At 38.3% G+C, this 21,620-nt stretch overlaps 1 pseudogene; it reads left to right on the top strand.

Moving 5' to 3' along the window:
* The first annotated feature begins 1,268 nt into the window (after positions 1–1,268).
* Positions 1,269–1,928, top strand: LOC150019094 (nascent polypeptide-associated complex subunit alpha pseudogene; annotated as a pseudogene).
* Positions 1,929–21,620: the final 19,692 nt, after the last annotated feature.

The following is a 21,620-nucleotide window of genomic DNA, read 5'->3' as shown; positions in this document are numbered from 1 at the left end:
CTCAAGAACTCTGTCATGTAGATTGTGAGGTGAGAATCCTGGAGGGATGGACTATCGTCTCAGGATGACTCTAGCCAGGATCCCTGCCTCAACATGCATGTATTTTCCTAAATCATCCCTATATAAGAGAGTGCCTTAGTGCACAGTTGCTATGCTTTCTCACAGTTCTTGTTGGTCCTATGCCACTTTGGTTTAATACTCTATTTATGAGCCCCTGTTAAGGGGGTATAGATGCTAGTTACTGTCTCATCTGCCACCACAAAAATATGTTCTACTACTGTCTCATCTGCTGTTATGAGAATAAAGGCAGATGTTCTCCTGTCTCACGTGCCACTGTGAGAATAGAATAAAGGCATATGCTCTGTTGCTGTCTCATCTGCTGCCATGAGATTAAATTTGGTATGAATACCCTCTCCAGTGCTCCACTGTCATTTATTGGTCTCACTGAATCCACAGTTAATTTTCCAGATGCTCAAATTGACAAAGGTTAATTTGAGAAAAAAATTCCTCAAAATAGTTTAAATTATAAAACCTCATCCTAATAAAAAGAAAAATTATAAAATTGGATTTGAAACAATACCACTTTATTAGGGGCACATTTATTGCATACAGAGTCCACTAAAATAGGCAATGCATGTACCATCTGTGCCATCAAAGTGGAAATAATTTCAGCTTGCCTAGGTAGCAAAAGCCATTCTCTGTTTGCTGGGGTTCTGGTTCATCTACACAAACATTGATAATGTTTGGAAGACTTTTTCTTTCCTGAAAGCTAGATATTTTCAGTAAAAATACTATTCTTGGAATAGAAAATATGGATAAGAGTATTACTTCAATACATTATGTCTGCATGAAGAGTGAAGTGAAACAAGACTATTGAAACACTTCCCAAAAGAGTTATGGTATCCAGAATTTGAAATGGCATTTGAGGATGGTTATTAAAGGCTTTTAAAGTGAAAGAGTGTAAGACTTGTGTAATTCAGGTATACACTATAGCTTATACATAATTGCACTTCACAATACAATAAATATTAGTTTAATATAGGAAGATAATTATATAAATAAATTTGACATTGATATGGATATCAAAGCTGATAGTTGATTGATCTTCATATGTTTTAGATCTTTTGTATGAGTTAGGATAATGATTGGCCTGGCCAAAACATTGTTGGAGCTGTGCCCATGACTCTTCTTACTCTAGTCGCCTGCCTTCTCTCTCTCCTGAGAAAGAAAAACAGGCCACCATCTTGGTTCCACATTCCCTTTACAAAATGCCCAGTGAGGCCACAGAAACCATCCCTGCTACAGAGCAGTAGTTGCCACAGCCCCAGGCCGAGACAGGGTCTGGAACAGAATCTGAAAGTGATGAATCTGTATCAGAGCTTGAAGGACAAGATTTCACACAGGCAACCACACAACAAGCCCAGCTGGCGGCAGCAGCTGAAATTGATGAAGAACCAGTCAGTAAAGCAAAACAGAGCCGGAGTGAAAAGAAGGCACAGAAGGCTATGTCCAAACTGGGTCTTTGACAAGTTACAGGTGTTACTAGGTTCACTATCCAGAAATCTAAGAATATCCTCTTTGTCATCACAAAACCAGATGTCTACAAGAGCCCAGCTTCAGATACCTATATAGTTTTGGGGAAGCCAAAATGGAGGATTTATCTCAGCAAGCACAGCTAGCAGCTGCTGAGAAATTCAAAGTTCAAGGTGAAGCTGTATCAAACATTCAAGAAAACACACGACTCCAACTGTACAAGAGGAAAGTGAAGAGGAAGAGGTTGATGAAACCGGTGTGGAAGTTAAGGACATAGAATTAGTCATGTCACAAGCAAATGTGTCAAGAGCAAAGGCAGTCTGAGCCCTGAAGAACAACAGTAATGATATTGTAAATGCTATTATGGAATTAACAATGTAACCATCTAAAAAGAAGGACCCTTTTTTGGTGTTTCAAAAGAGTTACTGCAGCTTGGTTTAAAATTTGTACTGTTTCTATCATTAATAAAGTTATGGCTTCTTGTGGGATAAAAAAAAGGAAGAAAAACAAAGTTGGAGGAATCATGTTATCTAATATGAACTTATACTGTAAGTTCATAGTAATCAAAACAGCATGGTACTGACAAAAAACAGACATATAGATCAATGGAACAGAATAGAGAGCCTAGAAATAAACCCACAATTTTATACTCAATATCTGACATAGGAAGCAAGTGCATACAATGGGCTAAAGATAGTCTATTGAATAAACAATGTTAAAAAATTGGACTGATATATGCAGAAAAATGAAATTAAACCACTTTCTTACACTACACACAAAAATTCAAAATGGATCAGAAACTTATATGTTAGACCTAAAACATTAAAATCCTAGAAGAAAACATAGACAGCAAAATCTTAGACATTGCTCATAGCAACATTTTATTAGTTATATCTCCCAGGCAAGGGAAACAAGGAAAACATAAATAAATGGGACTATATTACACTAAAAAGTTTTTGACAGCATAGGAAATCACCAACAAAATAAGAGAACCCACAGAAGGGAGGACGTGCTTGGTAATACATCTCATAAGGGGTTAATACCCAAAATTTATGAAGTATTCACAAAACTCAACACCAAAACAAACAAAAAAACCCAACCCAATTGTAAAGTGGGCAAAGGACCTGAATAGACACTTCTTTAAGGAGTACATACAGGCTATATATTATTTACATAATATAACACATAGGCTTATATTTAAATTTAAATATATTTAAATTTATGTGTTATGTAATGTAAATAACAGACCTTATATTTTGAAAATTAAGCCATCATCTGTCTGGAAAAAGTCCAACCATTGTTAACATAAAGAGAATGGTTTATGCCACATGGATGCAACTTGGAAACCAAGGAGAGTGGACTGAAACATTCATGCATGAACAATGATGACTGCTCTGTACTAGTCCGTGGGGGCAGTAGACACTGCTGAGTGTACAAGCATGTGTACTATGTGGCCATTGCATTCAAAATGAGCAAGTATAGCAATGAATCTGCATCAAATTTTGTGATAAGCTTGAACATTCCTCCACAAAAAGCACTTATGATTCAGAAGGCCACCACTATGGGCAAATGGTGACTGGTAGTTTCATCAAAACAACCCACCTGCTCATGCCTCATGTCTTGTGCAGAGATTTTTAACAAAACATCAAACCACTCAGTTGACTCAGCCTCACTAAAGCCAAGATTTTATGCCCTGTGACTTATGGCTTTTCCCCAAAACTAAAATCATTTTTGATAGGGAAGAGATTTCAGACCATCAATGAGATTCAGGATAATACAACAGGGTAGTTTATGGCAAGTGAGGTTCCAAGGTGCCTACTTTGAAGGAAACTGTGGAGTCACTGTCCACAGTTTTTCTTGTATCTTCTTCAATAAATATATCTTCCTCTTAGTGTGTGACTGGATATTTTCTGGACAGATCTCATATATCACATCATCTTTATCCATTCCTCTATCAACTGACATCAAGTTTCCTTCCTTTTTTTGGCTATGGTTAATAATGCGGTGACGAACATAGAGGTACATATACATTCCAATTAGTGTTTTTGTTTTCATGGGATAAATACCAAAAAATGGAATTGGTATGTTATATTTATTTTTAGTTTTTTAAAGAATCTCCATATAGAGACACACTTTATTACTGACTGTATTTTTTTTAAATGGTACTTGAATGTTTTTGATTAATATTTTGAAAAGATCATGTAATTTTAATTCAAAGTTTAAAAATAAATGACAACCTAAATTATTTTCAATTCCAATTACTTGAAAAACTATGATTCTCACTTGTATTAATTTACTTTTACATGTGAAAATTGCTCATCTACAAAAAACATAATAATTATGAAACTGGGTAAGAAAAATATATAAAAGCAATGAAAACATGTCATATATATGTAGGTGTATGTACAAATCCACAAACATCCACATATACACACACATAAATATACATATACACATTGATATGAGAGCCTATCATTTGAATGCACATTGCATAAAGGTCAGACCAGATAGAATTCCTGAATATAGTCATCAAATCTCTAAGACGAATTGTCTCTGAAATTCTTATAGGATATAGTGAAATTAAAATATTGTTTAATCATAGATAGACACACTGCATCTCCCTCCACAACTAAGAAGGAATACAACTACTTCAAAACTAGAGACAATCAGAAGGTCCAGAAAATCAAGCTGCATGGAAGTCCACAAAGATATAAAGAAGAAATACTCATCCAGAAAGGTAGGAGGGGTGGAGCCACGGTAGAGAGAACGTGGTGTGGTGGCAGCAGCAGGGTCAGCAGCAGCGGACCGGCAGAAAGAGAAGTCAAACATTTTTAAGAGTCCGGAGAGACATCTGGGGAGTGCTCCCAGCACCAGAACAGACCATACGGCACTGGGGAAAATAAAACCTCATTGCTTCTGAATGTGCAAAGCAGTGGGGGTTGGGGTGGAGGAAGAAACTGCTGGTCACTCAGCAGAGTTCACTTGTTGAAAGGGCCCCCAGGTCCTAAAACATCCACAGACCCAGTCACCTTGGGAATAATGGCCAGGTCAACAGCTAGAGAGGTTCCAGTCCCATACAGAAGTGGGATAAGTGCCTGGAAAAGGGGCAAGTGCTGAGCAAGCATCATTGTTCCATCTCAGGCCCCTCGCCCACATACAGCACCATAACGTGGTGAAACAGGTGGCCCTATACTGATGAATACCTAAGGCTCCACCCCTTACAGTGTAACAGGTGCAACAGCTCTACCTAAAACACAGAGGCAAAGAAACACAGGAGCCGGTCAAGTTGAGGAGATACAAAAGTATGACTCAAAAAGGGGAATGGATCTAGGTTCCAGTGGGAGAACTAAATGACGAGGACATAGTGAACCTAACAAATGAGGAGACAGCCAACATAACAGACACAGAGTTCAAAACATTGGTGAAAAAGATGCTCACAGATGTGATAGATATAGTATTCTTAAGTATGCCAAATGCAGTAGTGAAATCTATGTTAAATGAAATGAAGGAAGACCCACACAGAACTAGTGGTGAGAGGAAGCAAACTGGGGTTCAAATCAATGATTTGGAACATAAAGAAGAAAAGAACAGTCAACCAGTACAGAATGAGGAAACAAGAAGTGAAAAAAATTGAGACTTAGGAACCTCTGGGACAACTTTAAACATGCGGACATCTGAACCATAGGGGTGCCACAGAAGAAGAAAAAGGGCAAAAAAATTGAAAGCTTATGTGAAAAAAAATAATGAAGAAAAATTCCCCAAATTTGGTGAAGGAAATAGGCATACAAGTCCAGGAAGCACAGAGAGTCACAAACAAGCTAGAATCAAAAAGGACTACACCAAGACACATAATTAAAATGCCAAAGGTTAAAGATAAATAGAGAATCTTAAAATCAGCAAGAGAAAAGAAGAGAGTTACTTACGAAGGGTTGCCTATAAGACTATCAGCTGATTTCTCAAAAGAAACTCTGCAGGCAAGAAAGGACTGGCAAGAAGTATTCAAGGTGATGGAAAGAACAGACCTAAAATGAAGATTACTCTATCCAGAAAAGATATCATTTAGAATGGAAGGGTAGGAAAAGTGTTGCCAGACAAGGTAAAGCTTAAGGAAATCATCATCACCAAACTATTATTATATGAAATTTCAAAGGGACTTACTTAAAAAAAGAAGACCAAAATTATAAACATTAAAATGACAACAAACTCACAACTATCAACAATTGAATCTATAAAATAAAAACAAAATCCAACTAAGCAAACCAGAATAGAAACAGAATTGTAGGTATGGGGATCATCTGGTGGGTTATCAGCTGGGAGGGGAAAGGGGGAGAAATGGGGAAATGGTGCAGGGATTAAAAAGCATAATTGGTTGGTACAAAATAGACAAAGGGAAGTTATGAATAATACAGGAAAGGGTGAAACTAAAGAACTTAAGTGCACAACCCATGGACATGAACTAAGGGGCGTGAGATTCTTGGAGTGAAGGGGTGTACTGGGCAGAGGGGAGCGAAAGGGGAAAAAAATGGGACTACTGTAACAACATAATCAATAAAATATACTTAAAATATTGTTTAATCAAGTTTCTTTTTATTACTGGAAGACCCTTACAAGCAAAGCAAATGGGTATATTATCACACTGAAATGCTTGATCAATTGTCCAGTCTATAATGTAATAATGATTCAGATGGCAGATTCGATGTCAAATATAAAGGTTTCTGTGGTCTAGTCTTATTTTTAATCAAACATAAATTATGACACATCTGATAAAACAGAAGCTAAAGAGGCATGGAAATAAAAAAACTTCTAGAAAAATCTGTGTCAGGTTTGTTAAAGGATTTATCGTGCTACCCACAGACACACACAGATTTCAAAAAAGATAGCGTAATCCTTCAGGGAATTGGCTTTAACATCCAATACATTAGTTATTTATTTTCTTCCTTTCAAAAAACATAGCAAACATAAAACAAAATATCCTCCTCTTTGGTTTTTGGAAGTTAAAAAATGGAATTGTAACTTCAATAAAAGACAATAGAAATAATCCAAATCTAGTATATTTGTTCATTTCTGAGACTTACAATACGTGTTTTATCAAACCAGGAGAACCAACTCGCCGGCCGCCACACATGGACGCAGGACCAACGCGCCAGCTGCCGAGCATAGCTGCCTCCTGGAAATGCCCCAACAGGCATAAAACCAACGCACCAGCCGCCCCAATAGACCCACAACAAACCCACCTACTGGTGCACAGAGGCCTCCCCTTTCACCCAAATAGGAGAGCAACAAGTCTGCCTTGGACCTGCCCACCCAGCCCTGGCCTGCACGAGGGAGTGCACTCACCTCTTGCTGAGGCCAAAGGACAGTGAAATGAACTAGAGGCACTTTGTAATAAGTTTTAGGTGCTAGCTCTCAAGAAAGAGCTGGGAGAGCAGCGGACTAGGCCCCAGTACAGAATCATCCCAAGTGCTACAGGAGAAATCACTTAAGTACACTGCTTCCCTCCAAGTGACATCAGCTGGAGGCAGCAGCTCAACAACTGTATACAAGAAGATCACATCATAAAGGCAGAAAATAAAAGCAGATCAATTTAAGAAGCAGAAACAAGACCAGTGCCCAAAATGGGGAGGCGAGACAACACCCCACCAAACAGAAACAACACTCCACCAAAAAGAAAGGAGGAATTCCCAAAGGAGGGATAGATAAAGTAGAAGCAAGCAAACTATCAGATGGAATTCAAAACAATAGTAATGAGGAAGCTCAATGAACTCGACAAACTCAAAGAAAACTACAAGGAACTCCATGGGAACTACAAAGAACTCCAGGAAAGCTACGAGGAGCTTACTGAGAACTACACCAGCATAAAAAAGGACATAGAAACTATCAATAAGAACCAGGAAGTAATGAAGAATACAATTTCTGAACTGAAGAACACAGGAGAATCAATCAAAAGCAGGTTAAATGAAGCAGAGGACTGGATCAAAAAGTTAGAGGACAACATAGAAAACAATTCCCAAACAATGCAACAAAATGAAAAAATACTGAAAAAGAATGAAGAACCTTTCAGAGAGATGCAGGACAACATGAAACATTTTAATATCAGTATCATAGGAATACCAGAAGGAGAAAAATAGGAGCAAAGGGTAGAAAACCTGTTTGAAAAAGTAATGACAGAGAAAATTTCCAAACACGATGAGAGAAAAAGTCTCACAAGTACAAGAAACACAGAGAGTGCCAATGAACATGAACCCAAGCAGACGCACTCTGAGGCACATCATAATTAAAATGGCAACATTCAAGATAAAGAGAGAATCCTAAAGGCAGCAAGAGAAAAACAGCAAGTAACATACAAGGGAGCTCTGATAAGACTATCAACATATTTCTCAACAGAAACACTACAAGCCAGTAGGGAATAGCAAAAAAATATTTCAAACAATGAAAAACAAAGGCCTACAACCAAGACTCTACTACCCATCAAGGCTCTCTTTCAAAAGGGAAGGTGTAATACGTAGTTTCCCACACAAAGGAAGACTAAAAAATATATCTCCACCAAACCAGCATTGCAAGAGATGTTAAAGGGAATACTGTTAAGAAAAAGAAGAAAAAGAGAGAGGGAAGGAAGACAGGTACAAAAGGAAATGAATAAATATCTGTCAATAATAACTTTAAATATAAATAGATTAAATGCTCCAATCTAAAGACATAGGGTAGTGGAATGGATATAAAAACATGGCCCACATATATGGTGTCTACAAGAGACACACCTCAAAACAAAAGATGTACACAGACTGAAAGTGAAGGGATGGAAAAAAGCATCCAAGCATGTGGACATGACAAAAATGCTGGGGTAACAATACTTCGACAAAACGGATTTCACAGCAAAGGCCATAAATAGAGACAAAAAAGGACATTTTATAATACTTAAGGGAACAATCCATCAAGATGATATAACCCTTGTAAAAATATATGCACCCAACTTAGTTGGACCAAAATATATAAGAAAAATATTGGAAGACTACAAAACATATATCAACAGCAACACACTCATAGTAGGGGACTTTAACACCCCATTGTCAAAAATGAACAGATCTTCAAAGCAAAGAAATACCAAGGATATACAGGTGTTGAACAACACACTAAACCATATGGACTTAACTGATTATATATATATAGAATTTTTCACCCCAAAGAACCAAAATATACATTCTTTTCAAATGCACATGGGACATTTTCAAAGATAGACCATATGGTAGGAAACAAAACAAACCTCAACAAATTCAAGAAAACTGAAATTGTATCAAGCATCATCTCAGATCACAATGACTTGAAACTAGAAATCAACCTCAAGGAAAACTCTAAGACATTAAAATTCATGGAGAATGAATAATATGCAACTAAATAATGAATGGGTTAAGAATGACATCAAGGAAAAAATCAAAAAGTTTCTGGAAACAAATGATAATGAGTACACAACAGCGCAAAACCTTTGGGACACAGCAAAAGCAGTCCTGAGAAGAAAGTTCATACCAATACAGGCCTACCTAAGTAGGATAGAAGAATCTCAAATAAAAAATCTAACCCTATAGTTACAAGAACTAGAACAACACCTGACAAAGCCCTGAGCGAGTAGAAGGAAGGAAATCATCAAGATCGGAGCAGAATTAAATGACATAGAGACTAAACAAACAATTCAAAAGATCAACAAAAGTAGGAGCTGGTTCTTTAAAAAGTTAAACAAAATTGACAACCCTTTTGCCAAGCTCATCAAGAAAAAGAGAGGACCCAAATGAACAAAATCAGAAGTGAAAGAGGAGTAATCATGGTGAATATCAAAGAAGTACCAAAAATTGCTCGCTCTCGCTTGCTCTCATGCTCTCCCTCCATGTGGTTTGGAGGAGGGGGCTCTCCAGGTTGCTCTCTCTCTCGCGCCCTCTCCATGCAGCTTGGTGAAGGGGCCTTCTTTTTGCGCTTTTGAGAAGCTAGGTTCTCCATGCAGATTAAAGAAGCTGAGTTCTCCGTGCGGTTTTGAGAGGGCTCTCCAGGTTGCTTTATGAGGCTCTCGCCATGTGGTTTTGAGGAGAGGAGATCCACGCGGTTTGCAGGAAGAAGGCAGTTTACAAGGAGGCTGAGAATCCAGGCGGTTCTGCATTGAGAGCGGGAGGGCACCGCAGCACAGAAAGGACCTCCCCAATCAGATTTGAGTGACTGGCAGCTACTGGTAAAGCTGAACTGTGCCTAGGAAGTAGGGAAACGGTGTTTCCGACTTTTCTAAGGCTGGCCTGGTTTGGTAGGGGGAGGCAGAACTATGTGTTTGTGGGTATTTTAAAGAACATAAGACTCAACAGCAGAAATCCGCAAATAATCTAAATCTATTTAACTGTTAAATAAGCATTTCTTTTTCTTTTCACTACTCTAGTACTGAGAGTTGTAATTCTGGCAGTGGGCAATCGGGCCCCTATCTAAATGGCCTGTGGGTTCTGTTTCAATCGGAGCAGCCTAGAGGTTCTGTTACATTGTTTCAGAAATTACATGGAAGGTTAGTAAATTTTTAGGAATCAAGTAGAGACTCTACACAGCATAGAGACCACATCAGGTTCTGGGAAGATGGAGAAGATGAATCATACCTTGAAGAAAAATGTAGCCAAACTGTGTCAAGAAATTCATCTCTTTTGGTATCAAGCTTTACCTATTGCTCTGCTCAGGATAAGTGTGGCTCCTCGAAATGGGACTCAGTTGAGTCCTTATGAAATTGTGTACAGAGATCTCTCCCCTACAGGTTCGCTACCTTCCTTTGAGACTGGAGATAAGGTGCTACTCAAGACTTGGAAGACAGTATCCCCAGAAAGCTAACTAGAAGAAAAGTGGACTGGACCTTGGGATGTCTGATCTTTATAATTGGGGTTCTATGGTAACTCTAAAGGACAGCAAAATCTTTTCTTTAAAAATCACTAGTGTAGCCCCAGCTGGAAAGTATGCAAATATTGTCAACTGTACTAAAAACTGTTTTGGGCCCTGGCTGGTTTGGCTCAGTGGATTGAGCGTCGGCCTGCGAGCTAAGTGTCGCTGGTTCGATCTTCCAATCAGGGCACATCAGAGAAGGAAAACTCTGATTCCAAAAAACCTCCGCTGCCTTGTGGCATACCTCTTCAGGGGAAAGGCTAAGGGAGTAAACCACGACAGAAAATCCGGAGCCAGAGTCCCTAAGGCGGTTTGACGTTGTAGTCAATACCGGCAACTCCTGCGGCGCACCTGAAGCCAAGCTGTATTGACTCCGTCTTTCCCTTGGATCCTTCAGCTGCGAAGAGAGGGGGGGTCTGTTGCATGGGCAACAGCAGACCCTCCATATCACCCTGCCCAGGCCCTGTAGCTTCAGCTTCACTGGAGAGGACACTTCAGCGTCATCGTAAGATGTCGATTCAACACGGGAGGAGACAGATACCGTGTCACTCCCGAGTCGGACTGCACAGCCATTCTCGGCGGTGCAGATAGACTCTTAAGAAGCTACACCATCGTCTCTCGAGGCGGACGGCTGCCAACGACGACCAAAAATTGTAAGAATTTACTACAAACAACTATATGGCAAGAAACTTGACAACCTAGATGAAATGGACAAATTTCTAGAAACATATAATCTTCCAAAACTAAATCAAGTAGAAGCAGAAAGACTGAACAGATGGATAACAAAGAGTGAAATTGAAACAGGAGTCAAAAAACTCCCAGCACACAAAAGTCCTGTACCCAATGTCTTCACAGGTGAATATTATAAAACATTTGGGGAAGAACTAACACCTTCCCTTCTGAAACTTTTCCAAAAAATCCACAAAGAGGGAAGATTCCTGAACCCTTTATATGAAGCCAGTATTACCCTAATTCCAAAACCAGGTTAAGACACAACAATGAAAGAAAACTACAGGCCAATATCGCTGATGAACATAGATGCTAATTTCAACAAAATATTGACAAACCAGATCCAGCAACACATTACAAAGATCATACATCATGATAAAGTGGGATTCATCCCAGGGATGCAAGAATGATTTAATATTTGCAAATCAATAAATGTAATACACCACATAAACAAAATGAAAGACAAAAATCACACGATCATATCAATAGATGCTGACAAGGCACTTGATAAAGTACAACACCCATTTATGATGAAAACATTTAGCAAAATGGGAATAGAGAAAGGATACCTCAGCATAATTAAGGCCACATACAAGAAACGCAAAGCCAACATCATACTCAATGGACTAAAACTGAAAGCATACTCCCTGAGATCAAGAACAAGACAAGGATGCCCATTCTCTCCACTCCCATTTAACATAGTATTGGAAGTTCTAGCCACAGTTATCAGACAAGAAAAAGAAATAAAAGGAATACAAATTAGAAAAGAAAAGGTAAAACTGTCATTATTTGCAGATGACATGGTAGTATACATAGAAAACCCTGTAGACTCCACGAAAAAACTACTCAACCTAATAAGTGAATTTTGCAATATAACAGGGTACAAAGTCAATATTCAGAAATCAAATGCATTTCTGTACACCAACAATAAAATATTAGAGATAGAAAATAGAAAAAAAATTCCATTTACTATAGCAACAAAAAAAATAAAGTACCTAGGAAAAAATTTAACCAAAGAGGTAAAATATCTTTACTCGAAAAACTACATAACCCTGAAGAAAGAAATTAAGGAAGATACAAATAAAGGGAAACATACCAAGTTCATGGATGGGATAAATTAACATCATTAAAATGTCCATACTACCCAAAGCAATTTATAGATTCAATGCAGACCTAGAACAAATACTTCAAAAATTCATATGGAACCAAAAAACCCTGAATAGCCACAGCAATCTTGAGACAGAAGAATGCAATAGGAGGAGTCACAGTACCAGAAATCAAACTATACTACAAGGCCACTGTAATCAAAACAGCCTGAGACTGGCATAAGAACAGACATATAGATCAATGGAACAGAATAGAGAGCCCACAAATAAACCAGGCCTCTATGGTCAACTAACATTTAACAAAGTGAGAAGGAACATAAAATGGAATGAGAAGTGTCTCTTCAACAAATAGTACTAGGTGGACAGGACAGGGATATGCAAAAAAAAATGAAACTAGACCACCAACTTATACCATACACTGGAATAAACTCAAGGTAGATCAAAGACATAAATGTAAGCCATGACACCATAAAAATCCTAGAAAAAAATATAGGCAGGAAAATTTCATATATCCCACGTAACAATATTTTCACTGATACATCTCCTAAGGCAAGAGAAATAAAGGAAAAAATAAACAGATGGAACTACATCAAGCTAGAGTTTCTGCTCAACAAAGAAAACATCAGCAAGATGAAAAAAGAACCAATCATATGGGTAAACTTATTTGTCAATGATACATCAGGTAAGGGATTTAGCTCCAAAAATACATCAGGTAAGGGATTTATCTCCAAAATATTTAAGAACTTACATATCTCAACACAAAGAAGACACACAGCCCAATTAAAAAATGGGCAAAGAACCATAACAAACACTTCTCCAAGGAGGATATACAGAGTGTCCATAGGCATATGAAAGAATGCTCAACATCACTAGCCATCAGAGAGATGAAAATAAAAACCACGATGAGATACCACTTCACACCAGTCAGAATGGCCATCATCAACAAATCAACAAACAACAAGTGCTGGCAAAGATGTAGAGAAATGGGAACCCTACTGCACTGTTGGTGGGAATGCAGACTGGTGCAGCCACTATGGAAAATAGTATGGGATTGCCTCAAAAAACTAAAAATGGAACTGCCTTTTGAACCAGGGACTCCACTGCTAGGATTATACCTGAAGAATCCTGAAACACCAATTCAAAAGAACCTATGCACCCCTATGTTCATAGCAGCCCTGTTTACAATAGCCAAGTGCTAGAAACAACCTAGTTGTTCATCTGTTGGTGAGTGTATTAAAAAACTGTGGTACATTTACACAGTTGAATACTAGGCTGCAGAAAGAAAGAAGAAACTTCTGCCATTTGTGACAACATGGATGGAACTAGAGAGAATTATGCTTAGTGAAATAAGCCAGGCATTGAAAGAAAAATACCATATGATATTACCTCATACAGGAGACTAATGAACAACACAAATAAATGAACAAAATTGAACAAGGAACAGAGTAACAGTTATGAAGGGGTGGGGGGAGGGAGGGAAAGGTGTAAGTAGGGGAAAGGTTTAGTAAAGGAACTAATATAAATAACCCATGAACATGGACAACGATGTGGGGATTGACTTTGGCAGAAGAGGTGGGCTGGGTAGGAGGGTAGCAATGAGGGGAAAAGTGGGACGAAAAACAATAAAAATAAAATTAACAAAACAAAAGCCAGGAGAGGGGTCAAACTAACTTTTGTGTTATGCTGTATTCACTACAAAGAATGAGCTACATCTGAAATGTTAGGTAATTGCTTTCACATTAATTTTTCAGTAGAGAAGTTAAATATAATTCAGTAGACATTTAATTTGATGTGATTTTTGATATGCTAATTTTGAAAATATGATTGGTATTGAGATAATTTCAAATTTTATGATAAATATCAGGAAAAACTGGCTCTTATTAAATATTTCTTTTTCATAATAATTAAAATGATTAATAATTATATAATGTCAAATTTTTCCTTAAGTGAGAGATTGGCTCATGATTAACTGTTCTAAGTAATAATTAACTATTCCATGTAATTAATTTCAGGAAGATTGTAATTATGTACTTTAAATACTGGACATTTTTTATGCTTATTGATATTAACCCTTTTATAATAAATTATTTGTTTTCCAGCAGCAATTACAGCTATGCACAGAAGACTGTTATTTAAAAAGGAATACAACATGGAAGCAGAGTTGGTTTTCTGGTGAATTATTGTTATTATTTACTTTAAGTGGAAAAGATAACATAACACCGAGTTTCACTTTTTGAGTGTTCAGGGATGTGAAGACCATGATTGAAAATAAAACAATAAAATATAGCATAGCACAGTGGTTGATCATGTTAATCTCTGTGCCCAGAATATCTGGACATGGGCCTGAAGCCTTTCTCTGCCACTTGCTGACTGTGTGAACTTGGACAGATTAATTAGATTTAGAGTGTCCCAGTTTGCCTATATAAAAAATTAGAATAATAATAATTATAAAAACTTGGTGGCTTATAGTGAGGATTAAGATAAATACTACCAATAAGATAAACATTTGTTGGTTTCATGGTTGGCATTTGCCTGAGAATGAACTACTATGGTAAACATATTACTATCAGTAGTTGTCAGCTTTGGGTGAAAATTTGCATAGCACACATGGTATTATAACCTCACTCATTCCAGTACTATAGCTGGTAACTGATCTGCCTGATTATCTTGTCATGTTCTACCAAATCTCCTACTGTCAAGCCAAACATGAGACATTTGCATAAAAGTTTTCTGTAAAAACAGTGAATGAAATTCTACATACTTGAATGATTTCTCTTCTCCTCTGTGCAAAGGTGTCACTTTTGAGGAGGGATATCACATTATGAAGGTCCCTTCCCAGCAGGTGGCCACATAATATAAGCAGCCATCTTTAATCCAGACTTTGTTCTCTTTATTTTTTTTTCATTTTTTTCTTTTATTATTTGGTTTTTCATTTTTCCCCCATTGCTCCCCCACACACAGCCTATCCCTTTTAATTGTCCTGTAAGAGGCAACTCTTTCTGAGTCACAGAAGTATACAGAAGGAAGAATGGCAATGTGTCTGAGTAGGCATACTGAAAATGTGAGTGACCTGCTCATTAAATTTTCCCTTGGGAGCTGCTCAGGCACAGTACCATCTACCAAATTTCCATTTGATGATGTAAAGCTGCTTTACAGTTAATTTGATTATATAATGCTTAGATCATAATGGGCACCCATCTCAAAATCAGGCAACTCTTTTCATAACTGCATGTCGGACTGTTTTTTTTTTTATTTTAATCAATTTTGCAAAAGATTTTCACTCCAAAACCAAGTGACTTTCACTGCGTTTGTCCTCTGGGGACTTTCCACATGCTCCAAATAGAAATTCTATTTACCATAGATACCTGGAGCATTGCCTCCCTTAAAATAAAAGTGACAGATGTACTTTATTAGTCTTCTGGATTTTAAAACTTCTCAGAAAGGGGAGTCAAGATGGTGGAGGAGTGAGTGAAGGCTACACTGACCTCCTTTCAAGACCAGTCTGGAATTATGACTTAATTGTGGAGAAATCATCTGGATGACCAACTGGACACTGGCTGGAGAGAAGCCTTATTGCAATGGGCAGACAGAGGAGGCTGCTTCTTCATGACATGGCTGGTGCAGATCTCAGAGGAGACCCAGGAGTGCCAGCTGGACTCTTGTGTGTGGCAGCTAAGGTTGCAGAGAGATGTTTCAGTGCCATGACTGTTCCCCCTGAGAGGAGCGGGGTGTAGACAGTTGTCTAAGGAGAAAAATAAACTTATTTCTTATCCCAAGTGTTATGGAGCAATTTATACAGTTTTTCTAATAAAATAATTTATCTTTTTGTCTAGCTGTTAATTACTGGACTTGGAGACATACACTCTTGCAGCTGAATCATATCAATGAATTTAGCCAAATCTAAAAGGAAGCTCCTCTTGCCTTGGAATTCATGGAATTCATTTCCAAAAATATTTCAACTTTCTTTTTCAATGTTTTCACAAAACTGGCAGTACAGTAGTTATAAATCTGGAAAAAGAAATGTTTTAGGAATGGTGCAGGAGGAAACTAGCTTTCCCTTAATAAAATAATTCCTGAAGGTAATGTTACTACAAAGTCTTGAAGCAAGGAAAGGGCAACATCAAACAATAGGGTTGGACTTCTGGCCAAGATGGAGGTATAGACTGACACACTCTGTCTCCCTCCACAACCAAGAAGGAATACAGCTACCTCAAAACTAGAAACAACCAGAAGTTTCAGAAAATCATACCGCATGGAAGTCCAGCAAACAAAGATATAAAGAAATACTCATCCAGACAGGTAGGAGGGGCAGAGCTGGGGCAGAGAGGACGCGGTGTGGTGGTGGCAGCAGTGGTGGCAGGGACAAACTAGCAGAAAGTGCAGTCACACGTTTTAAAAAGTCAGAAGGGACACCTGGGGAGTGTTTCCAGCTCCTCACCAAACTGCGCAGCTCACAGTCCCGGCACCAGAGATAATCAAGCATCATTGCTTCTGACTGTGCAAACCAGTGGGGGTTGGTACAAAGGCAGAAACTGCTGGTCTCTCAACAGAGTCTGCTTGTTTAAAGGACCCCCATGGTTCTAGAACATCCGCAGACCCACCCATTCTGGAAATGACCAGGCAACAACTAGAGAGGCACCAGTCCCATATGGAAGTGGAAAAAGTCCCTGGAAAAGGGGCAAGTACTGGGCAAGTGGCATTGTTTCTTCTCAGACTCTTCTCCCACATACAGCATCACAATGTGATGAAAGAGGTCTCCCTGTACTGATGAATCCCTAAGGCTCCGCCCCATACAACATAATAGGAGCAACAGCTCTACCTAAGACACAGAGGAAAACACACACAGGAGACTTCCGGCCAAGATAGAGGCCTAGACTGACATGCTCTGTCTCCCTCCATAACTAGGAAGGAATACAATTACCTCAAAACCGGAAATAACCAGAAGTTCCAGAAAATAAATGGAAGTCTAACGTATGAAGTTACAAATAAGTGGTGCTCATCTGGAAAGGTACGAGGGGCGAAGCCGGGATGGAGAGGTCAAGCTGTGCTGGTGGCGGCAGCAGCAGCAGCAACAGCAATAGTGGTGGGACGGCAGTAAGCACAGACATCCGCATTTAAGGGGAGGCGAGAAGCATCTGGGGAGCACCCCCAGTTGCAGACCATCCTGTCAGCTTGCGATTCCAAAGCCAAGTAAGGCAGACCTCCATTACCTTAGACTGTGAGGCCCAGAGGGGGTGGGGATGGAGGAAGAGGCTCCTGATCTCTCAGCAGAGAGTGAACAACAGGAATCCATCTTGAACCCCCAACCCACAGAAAACGCCACAGTTGTGTCAAGTGCACGGGGCTCCGCCCCCTATAGCGTAGGTGTGTGACAGCTCCACCCAGGAAGCAAAAGTAAACACAAAACTGTCAGGATGGCACAGATCATGATAGAGATCCTGGTGATGCAGCTGACCAGAGCAAATATCTGATCTAACAGATCAGCAGATAGAAAATCTTTCCGAGACACAGTTAAGAGCTTTGGTTATAAAAATCCTTACAGACCTAACAGTAGATCTTAAATAAGACAGGGACGGAATGAAGGCTAGTCCTGCTGAAATGAACAAAAACATAAATGAAACTAGTTGTGAGGGAAAGAAAACCAGGGATCAAATCAACAAATCAAAACATAGGGAAGGAACAAACAGTCAACCAGTGTAGAAAGAGGAAATGAGAAGTGAGGAAAATGAGGAGAGGCTCAGAAACCTGTGGGACAGCTATAAGCGGGCCAACATCCCAATCATAGGGTTGCCAGAAGGTGAAGAAGAAGAATTAGAAATTGAAAAACTATGTGAAAAAATAAGCAGAACTTCCCAAACTTGGGGAAGGAAATAGACTTACAGGTCCAGGAAGCACAGAGAGTTCCAAAGAAACTGGACCCAGGGAGAACCACTCCAAGACAATTATAATCAAAATGTCAAAAATTAAGGATAGAGAGAGAATCTTAAAAGCAGCAAGAGAGAAGAAGAGAATTGCATGCAAAGGAGTCCCAATAAGACTGTCAGCTGATTTCTCAAAAGAAACTCTGAAGGCAAGAGGAACTGGCAGGAAATCTTAAAAGTAATGAAAAGCAAAAACCTACAACCACGATTACTCTATCCAGCAATGCTGTCATTCAGAATAGAAGGTCAGAGAAAGTGCTTCCAGGACAAAGTAAAACTGAAGGAGTTCATCCGCTCCAAACCACTGTAATATGAAATGTTGAAGGGACTTGTTTAGGAGAAAGAGAATCAAAACTATGAACATTAAAATGAAAACTGTATCACAACAACCAACAACAGAAGCTAGGCAACCAAAACAAAGGCAAACTAAGTAGGCAACAAGAGGGGAAAAGGATTTATAGGTGGGGGGAACGTTATGGGTGGAGGTCAGCAGGGCGGGGGAAGGGGAGAAAGGGAGGGAGATGGTACAGGAATTAAGAAGCATAGTTGGAGGGGGTGGAGTAGACAGGAAGATGTTGAGAAGAACTATATGCACAACCAAGATGCATGGACAAAGGTGGGGGACAACTGGAGGGAGGGGGTCACTGGGTAGAGGGGAGTAGAGGGAAAAGAAATTGGGACAACTGTAACAGCATAATCAATAAAGCATATTAAAAACAACAACAACAACAATAGGGTTGACTGCCTGCTTCAGCTAGTAACCAGGCTCAAAATGATCTGGAGTTAGAAGTGCCCTGAGTCATCAATGCCACCTCTATACCTTTCTCCTCCAAATTTTAAATGTTAAACTTTTGCACCAAACTTTCACATAAATATTTTTATCTTAAATTTAAGTTAATTGATATTTCCACAGGCAATATTTTTCTCTGGCTCTTGGCAGGCCGAAACATCTATAACAAGAGGAAAAAATAGTTAACATAGTTATAGAATGCCTCTGCTTTGGGAATCCACATTTTGAACAATTTTGTAATTTAAGCTAGTCATTTTATTTTGTAAAAAGAATTAGGTTTTAGGCAGGAGATTCTTAGATAAATAAGAGATATATAGAATCAGCTACTTGACTAATTTGGAGTTAGTAGAAGTGTAAATATTTAGTCAGAAGTGAGATTCTGGTAGCTCATGCAATGCAATCATACATGTTGGTCATAGTGCTCATTGAAAGAAAGACTAGAGGTCAATTAGCAAGAGAAACTCATGGACAGTTTTAAATAAGAATATTAGTAGCTCAAATTTCACAAAGAATTTATGGTACCTGGAGAAGCATAAACTATGCACAGCATTGTAAAGAAAGTAATCTACAGTCACATCATGGATAAAAGTTGTACCAGAGATCAAGATTTATTCCGAAAGGGGTTATTTTACAGTGTTGGGAAGAAGAAACGCTTAATCTTCCTGAACTTAATTATACACTTAAAATGAACTAATATTGAATTTTGATTAGAAATAAAAAAACAGAAATATACTATTTCTTAACCTCAATGTCTTGGAGAAATTCATAACTAGTTTTTATAACAGAGTTTATCTTTTCTTCTAGTTGCTAATTATTGGAGATACATACCAAGTAGCTCATTTGATTTTTAAATTTTTGTTTTAGTCCCCACTTCACCCTCAAAAAAAGGATTTCAGGATAGTACAGAGTTGAGAGGTAGCCTACATATAATGTTTTAGATTGCTTTTAACTTTAATAAATATGTTCTTAGCTTTACCTGTCAACTCTTTTGTCTTTGTAAAATAAATAAGGGAGACCACAGTTTTTTTTTTCTGGTTATATTATCAACCAAGAAAAGTATTTTTCCTTCTACCCAAACTAAAGGCGTCTCTAAAGGACAATGTGAGAACTGAGGCAGGACCAGATATGTTATATATTCCAAACATCATAGTACACAAATGAAATCAGTTTAAGTGAGCAAGTTTGTTGCAGTGTGATTTATGATACTAAATAGCTGGAAATAATCTAAATGCCTCACAACAAGTTAATTTGTCAACTACAACAGGTATATAAGATTAAATATTATTTCACATTAAATTTATGCTTTTGTAAAATGGTTATTATGGTTTATTGATATACATATAATATATTATAGAAATATAACTAACCATCCTGTATAATTTTATTAACCCTGATAAATTTAATCAAAAAGAATAAAATCTAAAACAATTTTTTAAAAAATACTAAAACATAATTGTTCCTGTTTTATGATGATTAGATTGTTGTCAAGCATTTTTATTTTTTCAGCTTTTCCTAACTTTTTTGACACCTTTATAAAGATTTTTATTAACATTATTGTGTTAAAAATATGCAGTGAAATTGAAAAATCAGAAGAAAACATATTACCAAAGGGGATTGAGTAAATAAATACGTAGCTCTATTTAGTCTAGGCTAAGTAAGAAAAAAATCAGCAGCAAAAATTATGGACTCTCTTGATAAAAGTAAATAAAACTCAATAATTTCAAATTTTGAGGATATACATTTTGAGTCAATTCTTGATTTGCCAAATTATACTATTCAAAGAAAATAGTACATTATTACATTAAATGTGGTTTTAACCCTTCAGCAGGCTCCCGGGGTGGGCTTCTACCTCCTACACCTTTAAGTGCTAAGATCTTTTTAGCTGAGAAGAGAAAGAAAAGGAAATTACACTCAATTTGAGGCAAAAATCAATGATCTGTGGTAGCAGAGGATGAACCACAGCATGAGCTCTGGGTCTGGGGCCCTGCAAACCAATCACAAATGTTACCTCTATGTCTTAGATCCAAGATGGTTGAGGAGTAAGTGGTAGCCACACTAACTGCCTCCCAGGAGCAGTCTGGAATTACTACTAAATTGTGGAGAAATCATCCAGAATAACCAACTGAACAATAGATGGAAAGAAGACTTAAAACCATGGACAGACACAAGAAACTGTTTCACCTCAATATGACTGGTAGGGTGTGGAGAAGACATGAGAGGAAAGACTGGGCTCCCATATTGGCATGTAAAGTGCTGGAGAGAAGTTTCAGCAGCCAAAGAGTTCCCCCTGAGAAGTGTGGGGTCTAAGCTGGAACTGGATTCCCCAGCCTACAGCATCAGAGTTGGAAAGGAATCCCAATAACATCCATCTGTGAAAAGTGGCAAGGTTTCCACCTGCCAGGAAGAGAAGGAAGAGTCACAGAGAGCCTTTTAAAAGGCCAATGCATAAAAGTTCATTTGTAGCCACTTAACCTTGAGCTCTGGCAAAGGATGTGCAAAGTGGTCTAGAGACTCTTGAGGAGAGTTTGGCAATGATTGTTTTGGGGGGATAACTGAGGGAGCAGCTGATAGGATCCCCATACTGAATCATATTCCATACTTCAGGAGTCATCTTGCTCAGGTAGAACATTACCCTCCAAGTGACATCAA

Source organism: Furipterus horrens, unplaced genomic scaffold, assembly GCF_987537825.1.
Source record: "Furipterus horrens unplaced genomic scaffold, mFurHor1.1.pri manual_scaffold_2, whole genome shotgun sequence".
In the NCBI taxonomy this organism is placed as follows: domain Eukaryota; kingdom Metazoa; phylum Chordata; class Mammalia; order Chiroptera; family Furipteridae; genus Furipterus; species Furipterus horrens.
This window is presented reverse-complemented; position numbering and strand designations above follow the sequence as displayed.